General features: G+C 39.7%; 1 pseudogene; it reads right to left on the bottom strand.

The window, feature by feature from the left end:
- Positions 1-408: 408 nt before the first annotated feature.
- LOC133750946 (guanine nucleotide-binding protein-like 3) lies at positions 409-2,153 on the bottom strand (annotated as a pseudogene).
- Positions 2,154-6,197: the final 4,044 nt, after the last annotated feature.

The raw sequence follows: 6,197 nt of genomic DNA, 5'->3' as shown, positions 1-6,197 counted from the left end.
CTTTATCTCTTTTGCAGGGGACATCTGAGAGCTTTACATTTCATTACCATCAACACTTTCTTTAAAAAAAAAAAAAAAAACAGATTTATTTATGTATTTGAAAGTCAGAGTTACACAGAGAGAAGGAGAGGTAGAGAGAAACAAAGGTCTTCCATTCACTGGTTCACTCCCCAGTTGGCCGCAATGGCCAGAGCTGTGCCAATCTGAAGCCAGGCGACAGGAGCCTCCTCTGGGTCTCCCATGCGGGTGCAGGGGCCCAAGGACTTGGGCCATCTTCTACTGCTTTCCCAGACCATAACAGAGAGCTGCATTGGAAATGGAGTAGCCAGGACTCAAACTGGTGCCCTTATGGGATGCCGGCACTGCAGGTAGCAGCTTTACCACTATGCCACATTGCTGGCCAAAAGTTTATTTCAATATTACCTGTTTCGGGTCAGCCTGGGACAAAATGGCCTCAGGTGGCTTCACTGCTTTGATACTTGCTGGAGTTCACAGAGCAAGGGCAGTTGGAGGAATTAAGTGGGGACGCAATGAGGCTTGGGCAACCTATGTTTGTCATCTGCTTGTCTAAGGGGACAACCTGTACAGTCCTTGTAAGTCCCATGGATACACCAACATTACACAATTATTCTTGCTTTAAACTATTAATGATGCTGCCGGCACCACTGCTCAATAGGCTAATCCTCCACCTGTGGCGCCGGCACACCGGGTTCTAGTCCTGGTCGCGGCGCTGGATTCTGTCCCGGTTTCCTTTCTTCCATGCCAGTTCTCTGCTGTGGCCCAGGAATGCAGTGGAGGATGGCCCAAATCCTTGGGCCTTCACCGCATGGGAGACCAGGAGAAGCACCTGGCTCCTGGCTTCGGATCAGTGCGGTGCGCCGGCCGCAGCGCACCAGCCGTGGTGGCCATTGGAGAGTGAACCAATGGCAAAGGAAGACCTTTCTCTGTGTCTCTCTCTCTCACTGTCCACTCTGCCTGTCAAAAAAAAAAAAAAAAACTATTAATTATGTGGCATTTTCCCACATTTGGGAAACCAACTACTGCAACCTGAATAGCTTTGATTTGAATTTTCTGAAATTCTCAAGGAAGTCTCCACAGGTCATCTCTCCCAAAGCAAATTTTATTTTTGAATGGAGGAGGTTTCTTATTTGCCCCAGTTACATTCCCTTTGTCCTTCAGATTTGTTGAGGCTCTGAACACACCATTGGCAACTCATTCTTCAAATAGTTCAGCCAGTTCTCCAAATTCTCCTTTGGTACCAGATCTGATTTATTTAATACAAGTGCCAGCCTTTTCTGTTGGCTCTGGACAATGGCCTCTCGACCTGAGGACATCTGCATCCAAGAGGATCTCTGGCATCCAACACAGCAAACATCAGAGAATCCAATCACCTTTTAAACTCCTAACAATATAACTTCTTTGGATTCTGTTTGCCTGACTTGTCTTTGTTCTTAGCATTGCACTGCCCATATGCCTCCTTCCTAGTTTCCCTGTCAGATGGCTTAGCACTAGGATTGGTTACAAGTTTTCTTTTCTTCTCTTGTTCTTTTTTTTTAATTTTTTAAAAGATTTTATTTATTTATTTATTTATTTATTTGAGAGGTAGAGCCACAGACAGTGAGAGGCAGAGACAGAGAGAAAATTCTTCCTTCTGTTGGTTCACTCCCCAAATGGTCGCAACGGCCGCAGCTGAGCCGACCAAAGCCAGGAGCCAGGAAATTCTTTCTGGTCTTCTCATGTGGGTGCACGGCCCAAGGACCTGGACCATCTTCCTCTGCCTTCCCTAGCCACAACAAAGAGCTGGACTGGAAGAGGAGCCCACTAGAACCGGTGCCCACATGGGATGCCGGCACCGCAGACGGAAGATTAACCAACTGCGCCATGGCGTCAGCCCCTCTCTTGTTCTTTTTGCTTGTCAAATTTCTACTGCTGTTTTAGTTCTTCCAGCCATTGTTTCTTTAGCTCAACTTCCTGAAGAAGAGCCTCCTTAAAAGGAGCACTGTTTGGAACTCCTGGGTCTTACCTCAGATTCTTGATTCTTGTGACATTTTTTTAGCCTCATTCCTCAATTTTAGGTGGTGGTCTTGAATCTTCTTTTGGATTTTACACAGCTTATGATAGGTCATATGTTTACTCCCTTTCTTTAATTTGGGCTGCTTCGTGTTTTGCTGTAGAAACCACAGTAGAAGACAAAGCAGCAGCCACCTTCCTCAGCAAGCGCCATGATAATATTTCTTTATGTGTACAATTTTTAAGGTTTAGACTGTGATAAATTATCATAAATGATTCCTGGCAGCAGAAAACAATGAGTATTTCTTCACTTGTTTTAGGTGTAAATATCTAAAGATATTCATTGTTTCAGGTATGATGTCATATTATTAAGATCTCTATCTTTGGTGCCCACGCTGTGGGGCAGTGGGTTAAAACTCTGGCCTGCAGTGCCAGCATCCCATATGGGCGCCAGTTGGAGTACCAGCTGCTCTGCTTCCCACCCAGGTCCCTGCTAATGGCCTGGGAAAGCAGCGGAAGATGGCCCAAGTCCTTGGGGTCCTGCACCCACATGGGAGATGCGGAAGAAGCTCCTGGTTCTTGGCTTGAGATCAGCTCAGCCATTGTGGCCATCTGGGGAGTGAGCCAGCAGATGGAAGACCTCTCTCTCTCTCTCTGTGATCTACCTCTCTCTGTAACTCATCTTTCAAATAAATAAAATAAATATTAAAAAAAACCTCTATCTTACTGAGAAATTTTTATGACCTAAGTTGTCATTACTAGAACAATATGCTAAAATCTCCCATGATTTTCATAATCTTGCTCATTTTTCCTGACTGTTATAAATAGGTTTTGATCATCCTGTATAAATTTTGATGAATATTAGATCCAATAAAGTTCTGAGTTGTTAAATATAGTAATGAGTTAGCCTTTTACTACAAAGTGACCTTAATCTCTAGCATTTGATTATTTCTCTTATCTAACTTTTACATCATTTTCCCAATTCTTCATTTCATCCATTGTTTGGGTGAGTCTTTAGTAAACTGAAAATTGTGAAAATTTGAAAAAACTTGTCAGGGTATATTTGTCCTCTAACTGGAGTGATTGTTTTCATGTCTGTTCACTATAAATGATATATTTTGATTTATTTCTGCCTTATGACTTTATACTTTCTGCTTATATCATTTCTATATTTATTTTGTTTTATGTTCCTTGCTTTCGGAGTTATTGAATTATCTATATCGATATCCATAAAGTAATCCGTACTCTCACGTATGTATAATATACATACAATATAATGCACATTTAAGAGCACAGTTTGATTACTTGTTGGTTGTATATCCATATTATTATTGCTTTTCCTAAAATTTTTATGTATTTTCACTTTATTTGAAAGACAGAGAGACAGAGATTTTCCATCCACTGGTTCACTCCCCAAGTATTTACAGTAGCCACAGCTGAGCCAAGCCTATCCCAGAAGCGCAGAGTTTTATTTAGGTTTCCCACAAGGATGACAGACACCCAAGCACTTGTGTTATCATCTGCCACCTCCCAGAGTGCATATTAGCAGGGAATGAATCAGCATCATAGCAACCAGGACTATAACCAGAAATTTCTGTATGGAATACTAACATCCCAAGCAGAAACATTAACTGCTGCACCTAACACTTGCCCTTGTTGCTTGTTTTGAGCTGTATGAAAATATTTGAGTTGCTGCACAATATTCCTTCATGTCCATTGCTGTTAATCCCAGGATCACATCCCCTCCCAGGCACCTACTGATCCTAATTTAATCACCTTAGACTATGATTTTTAAAATATTGACTAGTATTTTGTTATTTTACGTTATTTTTAGTTCAAAAAGAGGATTGAGATTCTAAAACTTTGACATTTGTTGTCTTATTTGTTTAGAAAAGAAAATTGAGAATTATTCAAGCTTTAAAGTCTTTTTCCTATATGACTTAGTATTAAAAAATAATAGGCTTCCTCAACAGGTAAGCAAAAGGCAATTGCTTACCTCTGGGACATAACTTAAAACAGTATAGTGGGATGATGTGATATATCATCACAACATGGTTCTGAATCATACAGTGGATGACAAATGTCTTTCATTATTATAACACACTCTTTTTAGACCCTGGTGTGCACCCAAAACTTATGCAGTGCACTACTAACCATTGACTCAGATATAGTTTTAACTGCATAAGATTGTGCTATTCAATATAATATTCACTAGTGACCTGGGGCCATTGAACACTTAGAATGTGGCTAGTTTGAAACATGTACTGTTAGTATAAAATTGACACAAGAATTTGAAATGGTAGTACCAAAAAAAGAAAAGGTAAAATATCTCATTGATAATCTTTATAATGAACACGTGCTGAAATGACAACATTTTGAATAAAATTGTTAAGCAAAAATATGTTTTTAAATTAATTTAATATGTTTTTTCTTTTTGTATTGTGGATTCTAGAGCATCAAGTTGTTGGTGACCTGCATTATATTTCTCATTGTCAGTGTTACACTAAGACATTAAAATCTAATAAAAAAGAGAAAAATTTCTAAGCAGATCAAGATAATTATGTCTGTAAGGTTAGCTGTGTTCCAAAGGTAGGTGCAAGGAATCCTGAGATATAGGAAGTTTAAGTAGTTATGCAAATTTCCACAGTGGTATCTGTATCTTTAGTTTTTCCTCAATTTTTCTTTATTTTTAATTGACAAATGATTATAGATTTTTATGAGGTACAAAGTGATACGTTGAAACACGTATGTGGTATGAATTAAATCACAGTAATTTTCCTATCCTCCCCAGGATATTTATTATTTTTTGTGGTAAGAACATTTAAAATGATCTCTTTGAACTCTACAATATGTTAATGTTAACCATAGTCATCAATTTTTTTTTGCCACATCTCACATAAATGAATCTTTCAGTGACCTCTGAAAGAGTTAAATCAGTTTAACCCACACTATATTGAAAAGCAAATGTTTTCCTCACTTAGTCTTGCACATACAGAATTCCTTCTTGGCCTAATTGTTAATAAGAAAGTTGTTTGGCCCCTGTGTTGTGGCATAGTGGATAAAGTTGCCACCTGTGATGTTGGCATCCTGTATGAATGTCAGTTCCTGTCCTGGCTGTTCCACATCTGATCCAGCTCCCTGCTAATATTCTAGGAAAAGCAGCAGAGATGGCCCAAACACTTAGACTCCTGAACCTCTGTGGAGGCCCAGATGGAGCTCCTCGCTCCTGGGTTTACCCTGAACTGGCCCTGGTAATTAAGGCCAACTGGGGAATGAACCAGCTGATAGAAGATCTCTCTCTCTCTTTCTCTCTGTCTCTCTCTCTCTCTGACTCTTCTCTCACTGTAACTCTTGATTTTCAAATAAATAAATAAATGTTTTTTGAAAAAGAAGGTTGTTCAGCGTATTTTTTTTTTCCTTAGTGTTAAGTACCCAGTAGTCTTTAACCATTAATGATGGTGTGTTCAAATCTGAAGTACAACGTATCTGTATCTTTGTTTAGTGTTTATTTAGCATAAGTGAAAACAAGCCAGTTGTCAGGGTTAACATCCTGTGTTCTTTGGAAATAGTTTGGCTGGTAAATCAGTGTTTGGAGACCCACTGTCATGTTCTGTGATACGAGTAAGTACTGACTGGGGAAGGATGCTCATTACTGAACACTGGTGTTTGACAGAGGGCTTGTGTTTACAATGTGAAAAGGGGCAGACATCTAGAAAACTGCATGTTCAAGTGATAGAAGGCGTCTTTTGGGAAGGTTGTTCTGCCATATCAGTCTCTAACTGTTGGAGTTGGTTTTCAGAGTGCATACAATCTATTGAGGTCTATTGGCATTTGCCTCCCATGCTATCACACAAGGAGCCATGAACTAAGGCCACAGTTGGAAAAGCATATCCAGATGTGGCTATGTTGTGCCAGGAAGCATGGGTACCTTAATTGTCACTGACTGTTAATTCCTTAGAATGCAGTAACAGCCAATTTTTTCAAGAGATGGGACAGCAGTAGGTTTATGAGGAAATTGAAGTTGCCTATAATGTAAATCACATTTTATAATCAAGTTCCTCTTGGATGTCTACTCCATGAAGGAAGGGATTTTTTCCTGTTTTGCTTGGTTTTAACCCTAGTTCAATATAATGTCCTGGCATAGATTTTTCCATAAATATCCATTAAATCAAACTTGCCTACCACTG

The sequence above is a fragment of the Lepus europaeus genome, chromosome 2 (genome assembly GCF_033115175.1).
Source record: "Lepus europaeus isolate LE1 chromosome 2, mLepTim1.pri, whole genome shotgun sequence".
NCBI lineage: Eukaryota > Metazoa > Chordata > Mammalia > Lagomorpha > Leporidae > Lepus > Lepus europaeus.
This window is presented reverse-complemented; position numbering and strand designations above follow the sequence as displayed.